Below are 19,111 nucleotides of genomic sequence, written 5' to 3'. Positions count from 1 at the left end.
TATTGATAGTAGCGGCGGGGGCGGCGGTGAGGTTTCGAATCCATTACTTACATCCTGTATCCTCGTCCTCCTCTTCCTCGCCATACGATGTATCGTCATCGTTTGTTGTGTCGACGGAGGTTTTGCTGCAGGATACGACGACGATGCATCGTCAAGAGAGGGCCGCTTTCGTGCTTCAAAATATTTTCGGTCCGCGCTCGCGAGATGCCACACGTCACGTTACCACATCCAACGAACACTGCTGTTCCTCTCCTATCGAATCCACACAGCCATTATGCACGCCACTAACACACACACACACACACACACACACACTCACACCCACGTAAGCCCTTAATATTCTGAATTTTAATAATGAACGCTGTAGAGATGTGTGTTATCCCTCTCGTCGTCGTATCCAATACATAATATGTACACACGAGGTGTCAACGGAATAATAATAATACTTAGTCTGAGAACTAACTTGCAGTTATACGCAGCGAACGTGTAATTTGTCTGATGGGGATATCCGTATAATATAATATGAATATTGGTAGACATGTGTGAACGACAATTTATGGATATAGACGTAATATTGTTAAGTAGCGATCGATTTCGTATAAAAGTAATATTTTGAATACTGCGCGTACCGTATGATATATATATATATTTTATGTTATCAATCATCAATAGTTTTATGTGGTAAAACATACCGTTACCTCTATATTAATATGAACTACACACTTTTTAAACACATGTCACATTAAATTTACAGTGTGCATTTATGGAAGCGTCCTCAATGCGGCACAAATGTAACTAGAATTGCGATTTACAAAACTAATGAACATATAATTTACGCCACCCACACACCTCATAGTTGATCATCATCATAATACTACTTATTGTACATACTACATTATAATACAGTTTACAGATTGTTTTTTTTTTTTTTTACATATTATTTATAAATTTAAAAAAAAATGGAGCGTAGTAAGCGCTGAAGTGGAATCTAAGTTTCTGCACGAGACATAATAGGTAAAATGTCAGATTGAATTCCTAGCTTCCGACATGGAATTAATGGGTTTAATAAGTCCTATAAGAATAAGTTTAAAAGGACGGTCCATTAGAAACAATTATTAGATAATTTGTGAGTTGTTTATTTCTAAGCAAATAAATCATCTCCCCACTTCGCCCAGACTCAGTAACATAATTTATTTAATTATTTGAGTTACCATTTATTTCTTGTCAAATTATTAGTTGGAATTAAAATACTTTACTGAACTAAAGTTATGAAATACACGAATAAATGTATTTACATCATAGACTATTCTGTTATCCTGAGTTATTATCTATACTTGCACAACTTCAGTTCATAACAACAATTAAGTATATAATAAAATATGCGTATGACCAGCTCTAGTTTGAGCAGGGAATGGTAAACTTCTACAAATGTAGTGTTAACTCCTACAAAAGATAGTCGTTAACTTCTACAAGGTTAGGTTCGTATTGCTGTAATAAAATATCAGTCTTGCAATATATTACACATAAAATAAAAATTATTTGAAAAATATAATAAAACAATAGTCAAAATCATTTAAGCTTAAAATAAAAATTGTTTTGAAAAAAATTCAATAAAACAATACTTAGTCATAATCATTTACGTATATTTTTATGGCATACTTTGGAGATAAACTCTAAACGTGGAATTTATCCTCGTATATATTTGTTTTTTTGATTAATTATCAATTGATACTTAGAAATTGTTTTTGTCTGTCTGCGTTGTGTTGTATGGCTGCTTCTAATTTTAATGTATGTTTCGGTCTGTACATTTTTTAAAACTTTCACGAATAAATGGAGATTTGGATGATGATGACAAAAACTACTATTAAATCTTGAATGAAATGATTCACATGCATTAGTAGTATCATTAGAAGACCACAATTTTGAAGGAAATAATGAAAACGAAAAAATATAATTTTCAGATAAATAGTCGCAATATTGTTAGACTTTATCGTCAGATAAATGTTGTTATTTTCTAACAAATCAAATACAAAGCAATCTTCAATATCGTTAGCATCTTGCAATAATGGTAAACTAAATGTGAGAATTTTCCAATTTCAGATTCATCATTATTGTAATCATTCGTTAAGCCTAATTGCAGGATTTTTCTGTACCAATTTCGGCACAAATGAAAATTACAACCATGAATTTGCACTGTTGGCCAAATATTTTTGATTGAATTATGAATAGCAATTTCAAAGTCCACCACAACTGTAACTGGTTGAAACCGTAAATTATTTTGTAAGCCAATTTCGATAGTTTTTAAAAATAATGTGAAAAAATAATATGGTTATTTTTGTCAGGAGGAAAAAACAAAAACTAATGGTATATAATTTTGATTCTAAAAACCATGAATAGTGAATAAGTGCAAAAAATATTTTGTACAATAATTGAAAGTACTGTCTAAAAATATTTTTTAGTTAGAACAAAGAAATTTTAAATTTTCTATACAAGAAAATATAATAATATGGCTATCTTGATCATTTAATAAAACAAATTGTTCAGAACGGTTTGTTCTTATATCCATTAAATTTAAAGTATCGTGAACTTCTTCAATACTTTTAGGCAAAGGTGGCACACTTCGTCTGATATAATTGAGATCAGTTGTATTTAAATTATTTTCGTTATTAAAATGTTTGATTTCAGTTAAAATAAACTTGGAAGGTTTTTCTACAATATTGTCTTCACTTACTTTCCTTTTCATTGACTTCTTGGCGAACTAATGTAGTATCTTCGTCATGATTGTGAATTAGAACTACATTTTTTTCAATATTTTCATCCTCTGTATTATTTGTGTACATTTTACTTTGACACTTATTATTAATACAACGCCAAGTTTTTTGGCCACTTTTTGTAGTATAGTGTAAAATAAATTTATATTTATCAACTATTAATAACTTTTTACCATTCTGACTGTACATGAATTCCATTGCAATGAGTAATAATGTACGACTATTTAAGAGTGATTAACTTTACTGCACAAAACGGTGAAAGACGCAAAAGATTCACTAAACTAAACTCAAACAATACACAGTTATACAGTTACGAAAAGACTACAATATCGGCAATAAACGCCAATTTGTTCGGAAATTTCCGATACAGACGAAATTATCATGTTTTATCGTTATTCGAAAATATTTGATATCATATCGCTGATCTATTTAAAACATTTTGTACTGCAAGTGCCGATAAGAACGTATAGTATAGTATATGATATGGATATAACCTAACCTTCGAGAATCATCATACAGCGTATAAACACGCTCTATTCAAGCGTTTGTTTGTTAAATACATATTTATTATTTTCAAGTTATGATAATTTTGAGCTTTTTGAGCTTTTCAACTTCAAAATCGTGAATTAAAGTAATATTAACCTATTTTTCTATGTAGGAGATTACAATATCTTTGATTTTCAGGTAAAAATTTTAAAAGGTTATTAGTGTGCAGTTTACATTTGGTCATTTGAGCAAGGCCCTGGATTATTTTTCTGGTTCTTTGATTTTTAATAATATCTATTTAAATATACTTCCGATATTTTCATTATCCATATCGATAACATTATTCATAACTATCCATCATATTATACAGTATAAATAATATTTTTTATATAATTTGGTTTTATTCAATAATAAATAATGTACAATTTTTTATGATAAGTAAATAATAGTTATACTTGATTCTTTATAACATAATATTATTAAAAAGGCTATTTATTTATTACTTATATATAATATATAGTATATATTATTGAGCACTTGTAAAATACTTTTTATCTTACAAATTTATGATGTCAAATTTTATTTCTAAAAATAGCAAACTAATGACCTACTCTATTTTGTAATATAATTTTTTTTCAATACAGCATAGTTATCTTAGCGTCTATTTTGTATTTATCATAAACCATAATGTATTGCACAAGACCCTAAAACTAACGTCAAATCAAATCTAGGACTAAAATTCTAGTAGTTTAGGCCGAATTATGTGAGTATACTTTATGAAAGACCGGACATAATTTTTATCTTGCATAAGAATTAACATATAATATATAATTACTTTAATTGTCTTTATTATCTACTATGTCCCACGTGGAATTTTACAAAATTAAGCTATTCATATTATATTATTATCTTGGATTAAATAAATTGAAAAATGAGGAAAATTGGACTAAATAATGTAAATGAAATCGACGTGAATACAGTCAATCATAATATGTACTTTATCCATCATCGATCTATAAATAGGTTTTCAGTGTAATCATTTATACCAACGCGACACACTGGTGTTTTGTATCGAATAATATCAGGTTATATTCAAGGCTGTAACTGGGGGGAAGGTTCAGGGGTCCGGACCCCTTTCCCTCGAAAATTGTTTTCAGTTACAGCCTTGGTTATATTACAGTATACGGCTATGTATGTGCTGTATGGAAAAGATCACGTAAGTCACGACGAAATTGATACTTTACCTAACTTAAATAGTAATTAAATACCCAGAAATGTCTACTTCACGTATTGAGTGAATTCCCAGTAAATTTGAATCAAACCAAATGGGTGCTTGCAAATCTCTGCCGATCTGTGTGCAAACATAATAATTAAACGGTAAACTGACAGGCGTTTATACAAATAGTACACATACACGAGACACAGCACGAATAAAGTCGATAAGTGTTTACTTTTTCAAATAAATATTACAGCGTAACATGGAATTAATCTCTTCTAAATAATCATTCAGTCATCTTTATACGTCTTTAATATAAAACGTTTTGTTATATACGAGACCAACTAAAAATACAAAATTAAAAAATCAAAAATATTGATTGTAATACATTATTCACGTCAATTAGTGCTTAAAAAGTCATTCGATTTTATTTTTATACCTCTCTTTTCCTTGATTTAGTTAAATATTAAGATTGTAGCCTTAATTAGTATCTATGGGAATATAATTAAGTTAAATTATTATTTTTTAACAATAGCTTTTATGTAATAAAAATTTCTTGAAAAAATAATCAAATTACTAGCCAAACTAAACTTAATTTATTAGTCAGTAAATACACTTGTACACCCTCAAAAAATAAAAGCTATTTTATATTATATTTTGATGATATTAAATAAATATTATCAATAAACACAAAAACGCAATATAATATGTACTGTAATAGTATGTAGGATAAATTCAAAACCGTATATATTGCTTATAGTTTGTAAGCAAAATAAATAAAATAAATGGTTCAATTGTTTTTTCATGAATTTGTAATTATTATTTATTTTTAATTAGATATTTTAACCAATATTACCCTTATACATATATTTTATAAAAATAATATTAAATGATTGTAATAATATATTAAGGTGTATAAAATTTAAAACAAAAATAAACTTGAAAATAAATAATTGACGAACTATGATTTCAAGTTTCAAGATGATCTACTTATAGTTCAAATTAAACTGATTTAAAAAGTACTTGACTAATACAAATAATTAATTATCAGAGTATTCAAGGGAATATATCATGTCTTTCTGAACTAGTAATTTAAATAAATGTAATTTACTAAACAGAGAAATCATATTAAATCTTATTCATATAACTCATAATAGATTTTTCGTCCCTCTTTATTGCATAGGTACTATATTTACTATGCATCAATTATCAATAAAGATTGTACATATCTTTATTAAAATAATAAATAAAATCATTTTTTATCAATTTATATACTATGTGTAAAAACTATTTTAAAATATGTCAAGGTAACTTGACTGTACACTGCACAGAGTGCATAATTATGAATTATGATAACTACGAAAGTTTATGTATAAAATAAAAACACCTTTGGTATAATATAATATTCTTAGTAAGCTTACTTCTAGAACTAATATTTTTAGATTTAATGTAAACAATGGGCCCCAGTAAACCGACATCAGATTGTATAAGGCCCGTCGGAATGAATATTTTCTTCAAGTAGAATAACAAATAGGTAAATTATTTTGGTTATTTTTATGTAGAAAAAAAAACGATAATCCACGATACTCATCGGCACAAGTGTGACGTGAAGTATGACAGTCGATGTGTAAGGAGGGTGTGCTTATAGGACAACAATAACAACGTACACACTTAAAAAATGTGTTCGATCCCCGAGGGTGACAAATAATTGATACAATCTTTTTGCGACGAGATTTTCTGGTTTAGACTTGTTGCAGCATGGTGTGGAAGATCTGCGGAAGCGAAGTGTGAGAAAAGAACAAAAAAAAAAATTATAATAATAAATAAAATATAATAATAATAAAAATAAACGGAAGGATGAATGAAAAAATGTATTATACGGAAAATAAAACAAACAACGGGACGATATCCTCATAAAGCGAAAATTGTTTTAAAGTTTTAATTGCGAAAGTTTTAATTACGTCAAGACTCAAAAGATCAGACGACGCAAATGTAACCCACCCTAGGTTTCACCAGCAATGACGACAGTAATTTTTTGGAGGGTCTTAAGTAACACTTGGATGTCACCCGCGGCTGTACTGTGGAATCTGTTTTAGAGAAATTAATTTTAATTATTCCAAAGCGTGAAATACCTGTTAAAAAATATTCTTGGAATCCTCTACTGCAACGTTAATCTTCATTTTACCACAAAGACTTAGCAGTTTGATAAGCCCAATAGTCATAATAATGTTATTAATACTATACATACTCTTACGCATAGTAATCATGAACGACAACGATACTATTACATGCTACATGAAAGCAGTTGCCAGTTTTGTTATTATTGATTTAGAATTATTGGTTTTACAAATATTGACTTAATGATTGTTGAAAATTTCAAACTTCCAATAATTAAAAAAAAAAAAATGTACCAACAATCATAAAATATTACATACTCATAAATTACCATCGACTCACAGCGAGGTCAGCGACTTATCTAACAGAACCTATAATACTTAGTCTTCATATTATGTTAATCCTAAATTAAATACTTCAATTAGAATATTATATATTATTATGTTATATATTACATATGCATAGTAAGATACTTAAATTAATTATTATACCCTATTTTCCTCTTGGGGATCGATTCCATGCCAAATGCTTTTGAAGTTATTTAATATGTTAAGTTATAAAACCGTACCAACAAGTAACTGAAATATTATGTTTGCTTTCTTTATAATATGATTACTGATGTGCATGATTATATTTATTTATGAAATACATAATTGAATAATATAGTTATTTTCTGAAATAAATACAAATTAAAACCTAAAATTAAAATACAGATAGTAATATATTGAAAACTAATATACGCTTTTAAGCCATTAATATTAAAATATAATTTAATGTAAATTATGTATATTTTAATTATTTTATTTATTTGTATTCGGGTATATATACATTAAGTTTTACTACTGAATCCAGTTTTCTAATAGTGAACAATGTTAAAAGGTTTTTATTGTGTATTTATAATAAAATGAATATTAGATTTTTAACTTAACCTAACCTTGTATTGTAGAAAATATAGTATAATGTAAATTATTTTATAATATTTAATTAACTCTACCATTATTTCTTGTCTATTTGTTACCTTTTAAATATTGATTTACCCGTTTTGCATGTCTCCTACCGCACTTATGCTAATTATTTTCTAGAAAAATTGCTTCAAAGTAGCAATATTGCATACACACAACGCCGCCCTATATTTTAGTATAACAACATACTACAATAAACACGTCATGCCATATAAATTAAAATAATATACATTTTATAAATAAACTGATTTCTTAGGAATTTAAAATTAGTTTTTTTTTCCTATTAAGCTACCACTTAAAATATTCTCTTATTAGGTTTGGCTATAAATTATAATTTACATTTGAATAAAAAAATGATTTTTATAGTAATTAATAAGTGATTTATGTATTATATTTTAAATTGTTTTAAATACGAATTAAAAACTAAACGATAAAACGCCGAAGCAATCTAAAATATTTGATGAATTTAACTTAAATTTAAATTTTCACAAATTATATGTATATTAGTATTTTATAGACAGTTTTATAAATTATTTTCTTCAATTGTATTGTTACATTCTATTTTAATTAAACGTTTATTATTGGTTAATTTTTAAAATTTAGCATATACTATAAAATAATAATTTAATATTTCATATAATCGTTAAAACTACATTATATTTTTGTTTTAGCTGTATAATGTTATGGTCTTCTCCTCAACCTAATACCTATAACCTTGTCTAACCACTAGGTTTTTGTATCTTGTCTAGTAGTCTACATTTAAATTTAAATAAACAAATATTATCGATCATAGTGTTTCAACTCAAAGTCACATGAATGAAGTTGTATGAAATTGAAAATAGTTTATCTGACGTGGTAGGAATTCTCAAGAATACTGATAACCATACTTAACTATATCCGCTCATTTTTTATGAAATTCAAAATAATAATATACCGAAAAACAACTTTAATACAATCATATACACAACAATAATATTATTATTAGATGACCATGTTTTTACCTAGGGTTTAGTGTTATTGATGATTTTGTTATTATTTTATTTTATCATGGTCATCGTTACGCGTGTCGTTTAAAGAATAAAAAAAGTATATTGAAAAGAGTCTGGTGCGGGGTCTGACCCGAAATAAACCGTACTCAAGAAGGAGCTCGACTTCAGTGGAAAATTATACTGGTATTCTATTGTAGACCGCTCTCCGACACGTATTTATTGACCCCAGTTAAAACTATTTACGAAATCCGGTCATGTGTTCGGTCCATGCGAAGGGTCGTTTGGGAATCCGCGTCAGAACTTTTTTCGCTCGTTCTGAGTCGTACGTGAAACTTTCGCGGACTTGACATTCTGGTAGACTGCGTTGATAGTTTAGGGTTGATGACTAGGACTGTATTATATACTATTATAATAATGGATAATAAATACACCGATTGGCCGTGAAAACGAAATAATGACATAAATGCAACCGGTTTGGATGGGGTACAAAAGGCGGTGGAAGAGAGGACGAAGGGAGAGTAGAAAATATACGTATAAGACGAGAAAAGAGACGAAAAAAAAAGAAAATAATATAAAAAAGAAAACGAAACGATGACAATGGTGGAAGCGTCATACCTATAGAAGTCGTAACGACCACGTGCAGAGGTATTTTTTTCCGATTATGCGAAAACGAGGGTCGCGCGTTTCACCTAGTACGTGAGCCGAATCTACAACGGTAGCTATATTATCGCAACTCCACACCCCCGTCGAATGTGCCGCCCGAGTGACGACCACGACGTTGTTTTCGTTTACGCACCCTCATCCTTCTCATTCATACTCGCTGTTTATCTCGTCAATACGAGCTCAAGAAGAAACTTGGTCTGCAAAACATATACACACACACACATACACACACATATATATATATATACATACATACACGAGTTATACGACTGACAACTGATACTGCTACTGCTGCTGATGATGAAAACGCATTCATCATCAGTTGCGAGACACCACCGCAGGGACCGGAAAGGGTGATGGATACAAAACACGTGCATAATAATAATAATAATAATAAACGCAAGTGTAATAGTTGTAACACAAAGCGCGTGTTAACTCGGCTGTGGGGTGTCATCGAGATGTGCGACGCGAGAAAAACAAAAATATTATACACGCGTACATATACCGTATAGGTATTATACATCATTATGTGGTATAAACAAAAAGTTTTTTAGCAAAAACTCCATTAACACATATCATTATTGTTATTATTCAGACGGGTAATAGCATCTGGGATAACGTTGAAATTATTACGCGACAATAATAATAATAATGGAAAAGTTGTATGCAAATATGTATAAAATAAATAAATAAATAAATAGTAGGTATTACTTATCGTTTTTGTTTTCGGCATTTGAGTGCTTAATTATTTTATATCTCATTTGATTCGGTCATTTATCTGCGGACATCTGGGACTATTTTAATTCGCTTAGAGATTTAATGATAAATACCGTTTTTTTTGTATTTTTAAAACTGCACTATTTAATATTTATTACATAACACACATCATTCAATTACTCAATTACCATCAGATTTCATATTATAGAAAACTATTTATGATTATATTTTAAATATAAATATTTATCTTTGATTTCATTTATAAACCAATCGTAAGACATACATATCAAATATATATTATTTCGCGAGAATACTTTAAACGATTCAAACAAAATATTTTCAAAAGTTTGCACATCAATACCACTATAATTTTTAGTGAATGTTTTTAACGGAGTTTTCTAGTTTTATAACTATTAGATTTAGAATATTTTTAAATTTAGCGATGAATAATCGACAATAAAAAGTACAAGATATTATTATTTTCAAAATTTAAATAATATAAAATTTATAATCTGTATGATAAACAAAAAATACAATAAGTATATTGTATGGAGGTAAGAATCAGGAGACGTGAGTAGTAAAATCGCTCACTGTTGGCACTCCAGATGAGATATTTAAGGGGAGAGTAAGTGCCTACACGAGTTCTTTTTCAGTTGTCTGGTTAGGTTACCATTTAACTTGAAAAATATAAACTCAGTCATACGGGTCAAATCAGATACAATAAAATCAAAAATTATAATTGAAGTATGTACAAAGCAATAGATTTTATAAAATTACAAAAAACAAAAAATACATAGATCTACTTTATTATAGGTATCGCGATTATATTACCCAGGTATCTATACAAAATATTAAATTGATGTATTTCTAATAATCGTATTTGTTTTAAACAATTTATGTTTTTTTTTTTTTTTTTAATGATAATTCTGCATGAAAACGCAATAATAATACTAATCTGCGAACATATATATAGCAAACATATAATTGCACATTGTATAGTATTTCGTTTAACGATCAAAAGGTAAATAACTAAAAGAGTTCAGCACGAGTGACTGGTAAATAAAAAACGTCTACCACGATCAGGTTGTTGATGGTTATCTAAAGTTAAAAAGACTGCTAACACAAAAGAAAAAAAAATGGTCTTTGTAAGTTCCGGTGGTTCAAAATTTAATTCAAAATGCATTGGCTATGATTATTTTGCGCGTATTCCTTCTGTTCTGCTGATCAGATTGCATTATTAATTAAACTTTCCCTCTCCATTGTTATTATTGGTTTGCAATTATTATAAACGTGCGTCTCGATGAATATAATTAAAACGACCGTTCGGTTATAATAATAATATATTGTTTTAATAAGAGAAAAACGATCGAAATCATTCCCATGTAATCGGAACACAGAGCGACTATTGACACAAAGCAATTCGTCTAAATTCGTTCAACTAATAATAATAATAATAATAATATTTTAATGTTGTCTTTGTTCTCAAAATAAATTATTTTCCTGAAGTATCATTATAGATAATAAGTAAACTTTTGAATACAACATTTTTTTTATCCCTAAAAAAAACGACAATGAGTATATTCTATTATTAATTATTCGTTTCAACTTTCATACGTGGATAAGACAATACAATTAGTGTACAATATTTTTTTTTTTACAAACATTAATCATCAAAAAAAACACTCGAATAAAATCACCAAATCCATTGTATTTTATCTATACCGAATATGCATATTATAGTACACATACATATATAATTATGTAATGTTATTTATATACACGGTAAATTTGTATTTATAAAAATAACCAAATATATTACGTCAAACTTTATTATAATATTATACTTATCGTAAATATAACAAATTGATATTTTTATCAATGTAATACAGGTTTTTCAATTTATCTCTGATCATTAATAAAATGCAATATGCCGCACATAAAATAAAATAAAATCTGATTTAATGTTTCGAGAAATTATTGTAAGTGCACTTTGAAAAGAACGATGTTCTTAAAAACCGTATCTGGTCTTCAAAAATAAGCACCTAAAACACTTAAATTCAATGTCAATATATTGTACAGAGTTTATATTTAATGAATAATAATAGGTATATTATATTAGCTTCATAATTCGTTAAATATATTATAGTATATAAAATAATTTTTTTAAGCAGTTAATATGCTCATCTCAAAAAGTATTAGTGCAAGAAAAAATTGCACATAATTAAATACAATTTTATTTTTTTTAGTTATATTTTTACTTTTTTAAATAACATCATACATTTTTAATAAAATATGCCAGTTTCAAATATTATTCTATACATTTCGGTTAATAAAATTAAAATTTTGAACAAGTTTATTAATTTTAAATATTTTAAATTTGGATGAGCGGTGAAGTATACAGACATTTGGCTACCCCAGTGCACACGACTCTGCTTCATATCAAAACTTTAAATACATAAATTCGATTTTTATACATATAAATTCTTTAAAAAAAATATTTTGTTATGAAATATAAAATTAAAAGTGTATCATGTAATTTAAAGATTAAAAAATATATAGTATGAAAACTGATAACGATAAGAAAATATATTAAAAAATATGAAGTTTTAATGAAAAATAACACAAAAGTAGACAAGTGGATACAGCTCTGGTGTAGGTACAGTATTCATCAAATAAGTCATTGTAATAGATATAGAACAATATATATTATATAATAATTTTAGCTCAATACCACCTACCATAAAATAGTGTGAATATATATAAATATGGTATAAAGACACAATATATGTATTAAAATTAATTTTCATGATTTGAAAATTTCATTGAGTGTATAGTAAAATTCATAATATAAGTAAAAGTTTTTAGTCCAAGCAAATATTTATTTATTACTTTTTTTTAATTAAAACAAAATAATAACTGTGTTATTCATCTTTTAGATATTTAATTTTATTCAGATTTAAACTTAAAATTTCTATATGTATCAGAGTTTTCGGCTTTAGTATAAGCTATTTATAAATCAAGAGCAACCTTACATTACATTTTCAAACCTTAGCTATAAAAATTGAAGATTTCATAAATTTTTCACGATTGAATAATTAATTCTTTTTTAAAATATTAATGAGTTTTGTTGAAATTTGAATTTAAAATGCATAAAAAGGCAAACATTTTACTTATATATATTTTTATTAAAATGGATTGAAAAAAATTTTAATTTCAAATGTCTATATATAGTTCAAAAATAGTCAAATTATTTAGAAAATTATTTTATGTGTAGAAAATGATATCATAAATATTTAGTGAGAATTCTAAACGTCTATTTATTTGTTTTTGAATAACATAAAAAAAAAACAAAATCAATTTTTCAAATACTAAATTTACGTAAAAATCACCGTTTTTCATTAATTTGTACTACTTCAAAGGGTGATGAGGGCTGGTTGATAGAAAAATAAAAAAATCGTACATTATTGTAAAGTCAATATATTCATCGTTCCGCTTGAAGTTTAAAATATAATTTTTAATAAAAAGCAGTAATACTTATCGAAAATGTAGTATTTATTTTTAAAATAATCACCCAGTTTATTAAATATATGTATTTATAATCTAAATAAAAATGTGAAATACTTGATTACCGTTTTTCTTTTTCTCACAGTAAGTAATTTTAAAGGTATACACTATACAGATATAATATAGGTATATAATGAGGTTTTTATTTAATATGTTTTAAAACTATTTAACCTATAACATCCAGTGTTTAAATTTAATTAAAAATTAAGAAGTTATCCAATATACTCAGTAATATATACATCTTATCAATAATAATAAAAACATGATATTTTGTTTTAAAATATTACATTACATTAAATGTAAATGCATACCTACTTTTGTTTTATCGATATTTTTTATAGATCTTAAAATATTTCAGAATTTCTTATTACTAAACAGTTACGTTTTATTCTGAACAGGCGATTACCATTTACTATTGTCACAGCCATGTGTTTCATTCGTCAAGCAATACCAAATAAATTGTATACCCATTATAACTTATTTATCGTAGATTGTATACATTATGGAAAGTGAGTAGCATTTTAAGTCTTAAACATTTGTACAAAGTTAATATGGGCTTTAATTGTTCTTCGACGAAACGTTTCCGTTTGATAAACCTCTTAATAACCTAACCTTAGTAATGAGGTTATTATTATTTATTATACATAATTATACAGGAAAATAGAATCACCACGTCAATATAGTACAATAAAATTGGGTTTCTTTGAGTTTAGTTCGATGAGTTAGCATCGAAACAATCAGGCTATATTGTAATTATTAAGTATGCCGATGGCATGTATTCATCGCTATTTATTCTTATAATCTTTTTTTTCAAATAAATACCTAAACAGATTTCAACAAAGTTATAAGTAATTTGTAAACACGAAAATAATACATCATTTATATTAATACTGTTTTTCGTATTTAAACTAAACATTATATGGTAAAATATAATAGAAAATAAATACCCATAACTCGAAAGTCATTTGATCAGCTTACACGACCGAACAAAACAAATATTTACACGCATCTTTAACTTCGGATTTTTTTTGTAAATTTAATTTTAAGTTATCGTATTTCGCCTATTTGCAATATGTAACAAATCATATCCTTTCACCTGAATACAATATATAATATCCGTTTAAACATTACACCGGGTAAATCCATATTCATGAAAATGTTCACAATATTATCAGGTTACAACCCTTCCTTCTACAATATTTTCAATTTAATTATGTTAACTACCTTCATATTGGTTCTTCACAAGAAACAAGTTTAGCTTCAATTTCAAATATATTATTTATAAAACCAATAATAGATATCTATGAAAGTAACTTTCTTACATTGGTCAATTAACCATTTAATGTTATCTCCCGAATTAAATAATATTGGCTATAATATGTATTTTTCACCACCAAGTTCTGAGCTTTTCTTGTTGATATTTTATACATTAATGTAACTTAAACTAAAAGTCTTAGCAAATAATTTTATTATGATTAAATTATAAAATAAAAGTCTACAGACAATTTGTTGTCCAATTATATTACGAAAATTCATAAAATAAATTTTTATTTTATTTTATCCACGTGTTATTTATTTATTTATTCTAATTAATTCAATTCAATAAATAAAACGATAATATTATTATTACTTAATATATAATATAATATAGTACTTGCACGGAATGATTCTTGACTTCTCTATATCAAGTTATATTTACCACCATGTTTATAACATAGTACTTAAGTACTTATAGTATAAAATAATTTGTAGATTGAATTATTAATTTAAAAATCTTCACAAAGAATTATATGACTTATAATTATTTTTTATTTAATATTGTGGTTTATTAATAAATCGTATACAAATTACTTACTAAATTATGCTATTTATTTTGTATTCTACGATGATTATAATTTATATTATAACTTTAAAAATAACAAACTATAAATTGTATTAATCATTTATAATCATTTAATTTTTTTTTAACAAAATTTGCACATTCATAAATTTATTAAAATATATAGTTAACAATAAATTTTGAAAAAGTTCATGATGATCATAAATATTTATTAAATAGGATTAACCTAAATGCCATCTAAATTAAATAAAGAAATCAAAGTTTTTTTCCGTTTGTTTGAACTTTAAAGTCATATTTTAAACTAAATTTAAAACACATTTTAATAGTTAATTTGCTGTCACGGTAGCATATTTTAAAATTCCATAAAATATTGTAATAGTAATAAAAATAACGGAGACTGACCGTATTTCTTGACATGTCATAATGAGTAAAAATATTCACAAGGTTTAAAGAAAATAATTTGTGAAATATTAAGAGTTTTAAGTTATAAGTTTATGACCAACTGTTCTGTTCATAAAAAATCTTAAATATTTTATCAATAATAAATAATATATATAAGAAATTTTTAATTTACGTTCATTTATTTAAAAATGAATTGTTTATTATGATTATATCTGTAGTCAGATATAATCACAATATAAGTATGTATATACAATATAATTTATATTATGTTATTTCTAGGTTGAGATAAAAAAAAAAACAATTGATATCCATATTATTAAATAAATATTAAATTGGCTTTTTTATTGTTATTACATTTTATCATACTTATGTTTTTCTTGATAATTAAGTTTTCCTTTACAATTATTCTGAGCCTCGAAAGCTATCATATTATTCATATTTAAGGAATATAGTGTAATGAGTCTAGTAAGTTTTATTTTTATTTTTTTTTTTAAATAATGGATATAATATTTTAAAGCAAAAAAATATCTGGAAAATACGAATTTGTAGGGTCAAATGAATTTCAGTACCGATTTTCGTGTACGTCGAACTTTGTAGTTTATTTGGAGTGGTTCAACTTTTCAACAATACTTTGTTTTGTACGATAAAGATACCTGTTAGCCCCTCTGTTTCTACCCACCAACTTACCACTGTAATCTTTTTGTTTGAAAAGGTCACAATTGTACAAATTCATCTCATAATATTTCCGAAGTTATATAGTGATATTGTTTGTACGTAGAAACACAATGCTTGAATGAAATGTTATGACTATATACATAAAGGAGAGAAAGAAAAACTTGTATTTTTATGATCCTATAACTTTATTACATTTAAAAGTCACCAGTTTCAAGTACTTTGAGCATCACAATTCAAGGATTTAGTGTTCAAAATGAATAAAAAGTTCCCTTGGTATTTGAAACAAAATTAAAATGATACGCAATTTTATTTTATTTTTACTTTTTGTTTATATCATAATAATAATAAAAAAAAATGGTAACACTAGGTACATAGATAACAAAAACAAATTTATTATCCATTCAATTTCATCAGATTAAAAACTGCCTAATTATTGACAAGACTAATTGTGTTAAATGCTACTGTGGATTACGTGACTCGACAAACTAAACTTTAATATTTAATGAAGCCGTACGTATTATTATGTAAATTCATTGTGTCGGATGTTTATTTAGCGATAATTGCCGTTTTATTAATTATTTAATTTCAGAGATTCACGAGAAGCTAATCGTAATTTATAAGGGTTAATTCATTACTAAAACACTGAATAATATTATTATTTTATGTTAAACATCCAAATACCAAGTATACTTTTATTAATCTAGTTAAAATGTCAAAATTTCTATCTAGTAATGTATTTTATTAATTTAAATAAAAAGTGTATGATCAAGTTTTGATACTAAATTCATTTTTTAAATTGAAACTTTCGATTGAAAAATTAATCTTTCTAGATATTTCCTAGTATATAATAGGTCATTTTTTTCATGAAAATGTTTATAAAATATCAACATGATTATACTAGTAAAAAACCAGTACAAATAATAATTAACAACGAATTAATACTTTTTTTTCTATTGAGTAGATATTTAAATGATGGACCATAATCATAACATTTAAGCATAGAACTAGTTAAAATTAATAAATCATAAACTTTAAGTTTTAATACCTATAAAAATCAAAGTGAAAAATGATTTAACTATCCAATAAAAATCTTTTATTATTTAAGTTATAAGTATACCTACTTAATGAAATTATTTGGTTTATCTTTTTTTCATAAAATGTATGTATTTTATTCTATGTAATTTTATAAATTTATTCAAATTGTATGTATAATATAATTCTATTCGCCCTTGATTTAAATATAAGTTAATTAATTAAATAATGTAGTTTACTTGAATTTATAAATAAAAATAAACATTTTAATGTACAATGGAATTTATATAAACTTTAAAATATATTATATAAATAATATACTTGTTTATTTTTCTTAACTATACGTTTTATAATTTAAACATTTTGAATACACAAATATACTTAGTTTATAATATAATAAATCATTTTAATATATCTTAATATCATATAGAATAAATATTTTTATATATAGATAAATAGATAGATAGGTTATTGGTATTATGTATAAATTATAAGTATATAATGAACACGTGTTAGAAAATATATTTATTAATTTTTATATTTTGTCTAATTTAATTACATAATTAGGTGAATACGACTAAAATATTTTGATAATATTCTGTACTTCACCATAAAGTTAAAATATATTATATATATTTTTTTAAACTACAACTTTTAAAATTATAATTTGATAATCAATATAATTGGCAAGGATCAAATTTTGAAACTCAGTACTGTATAATTTACTTATGTCTGTAATTAATCCCATAGTGCCCTTTAAATTAGTTATATGACGAAAGATAAACGATAATCTGTATAATATATTATTTAAAATAATTTTTTTTTTTTTTTTTTAGTAAATTGTCCAAGTTTTTTTTCTATCTATTTATAAGGATTTAGAAGTTTTCAATAACAATGACTTATTTATTAATCATTGTATACATTTTTTTTTTTTCTATGATCACGAAATACATGTGAAGTTAAGTCGTATTCAAGTACTTACAAGCACAAAAACTCACCCAAAGTTGGAGCGATAACGCCGCTGTGCCGCTGTTGTACAAGTTATAACCGTTTCGGACTGCAGATATTTTGAAAAAGTCGTTAACTATACGGGCGAAATTGCGCTGGAATTATTGTTATCGCCGTACAATATAATATTAGACCGTAATAAATGTATTGTTAATCGTTGCACCTAGATCACAATATTCCTATTGTTATGATGATTATGCGACATTCAATTGCTGTGAACTGTCAATTTTTTGTCGTGTGAGTGGGGAAATCGGGGTCTCGGGACGTGTGCGATATAGAGCTGCCGACGACGACGGAATATAACAGACGACGCGAATGCAACGAGCACGCCACCGGGTCGAGCACTGGCCGGCGAGAAAACACGTGTGCGTGTGTGCGGGCAGTGAGCGTTTTTCCACGATCGCGCCCGAACCGCCGACGTCGTCGCCGACGCGTACCGGCCCCCTCGCGACCGCCACCTTCACGATCGTGCACCCTCATTGGTCCGTCGCGTTAAGTCCCGCGACGGTCGCCGAACGTTTTACTAGGAATCGTCGACCGCCCCCCTCCAAACACACCCGCCCCTACATGGATAGTATTTTAATTGTTATCGTCTTCGTTGTCGTGTTTTTCCGCATGTATCCCTGCAGAAAAAAAATTTCCAATTTGCTGTACAGTATTATATATATATT

General features: G+C 26.5%; 1 protein-coding gene across 3 annotated transcripts in view; it reads right to left on the bottom strand.

Annotated features, from left to right (window-relative positions):
* Positions 1-18,793, bottom strand: part of LOC113550676 (lachesin-like) — a 181,233-nt gene extending 162,440 nt beyond the window's left edge. For 2 of the 3 annotated variants that reach the window (XM_026952656.1, XM_026952657.1), the window contains exon 1: positions 18,431-18,793. The gene's annotated coding sequence lies outside the window, so the exon portion shown is untranslated. Of the gene's footprint in view, positions 1-18,414 lie in introns of all 3 variants that reach the window. The other variant, XM_026952655.1, reaches the window with a different exon arrangement.
* Positions 18,794-19,111: the final 318 nt, after the last annotated feature.

The sequence above is a fragment of the Rhopalosiphum maidis genome, chromosome 1 (genome assembly GCF_003676215.2).
Source record: "Rhopalosiphum maidis isolate BTI-1 chromosome 1, ASM367621v3, whole genome shotgun sequence".
Classification (NCBI taxonomy): Eukaryota; Metazoa; Arthropoda; class Insecta; order Hemiptera; family Aphididae; genus Rhopalosiphum; species Rhopalosiphum maidis.
The sequence above is the reverse complement of the archived record's forward strand: the minus strand, read 5'-3'. Positions and strand labels throughout refer to the sequence as shown.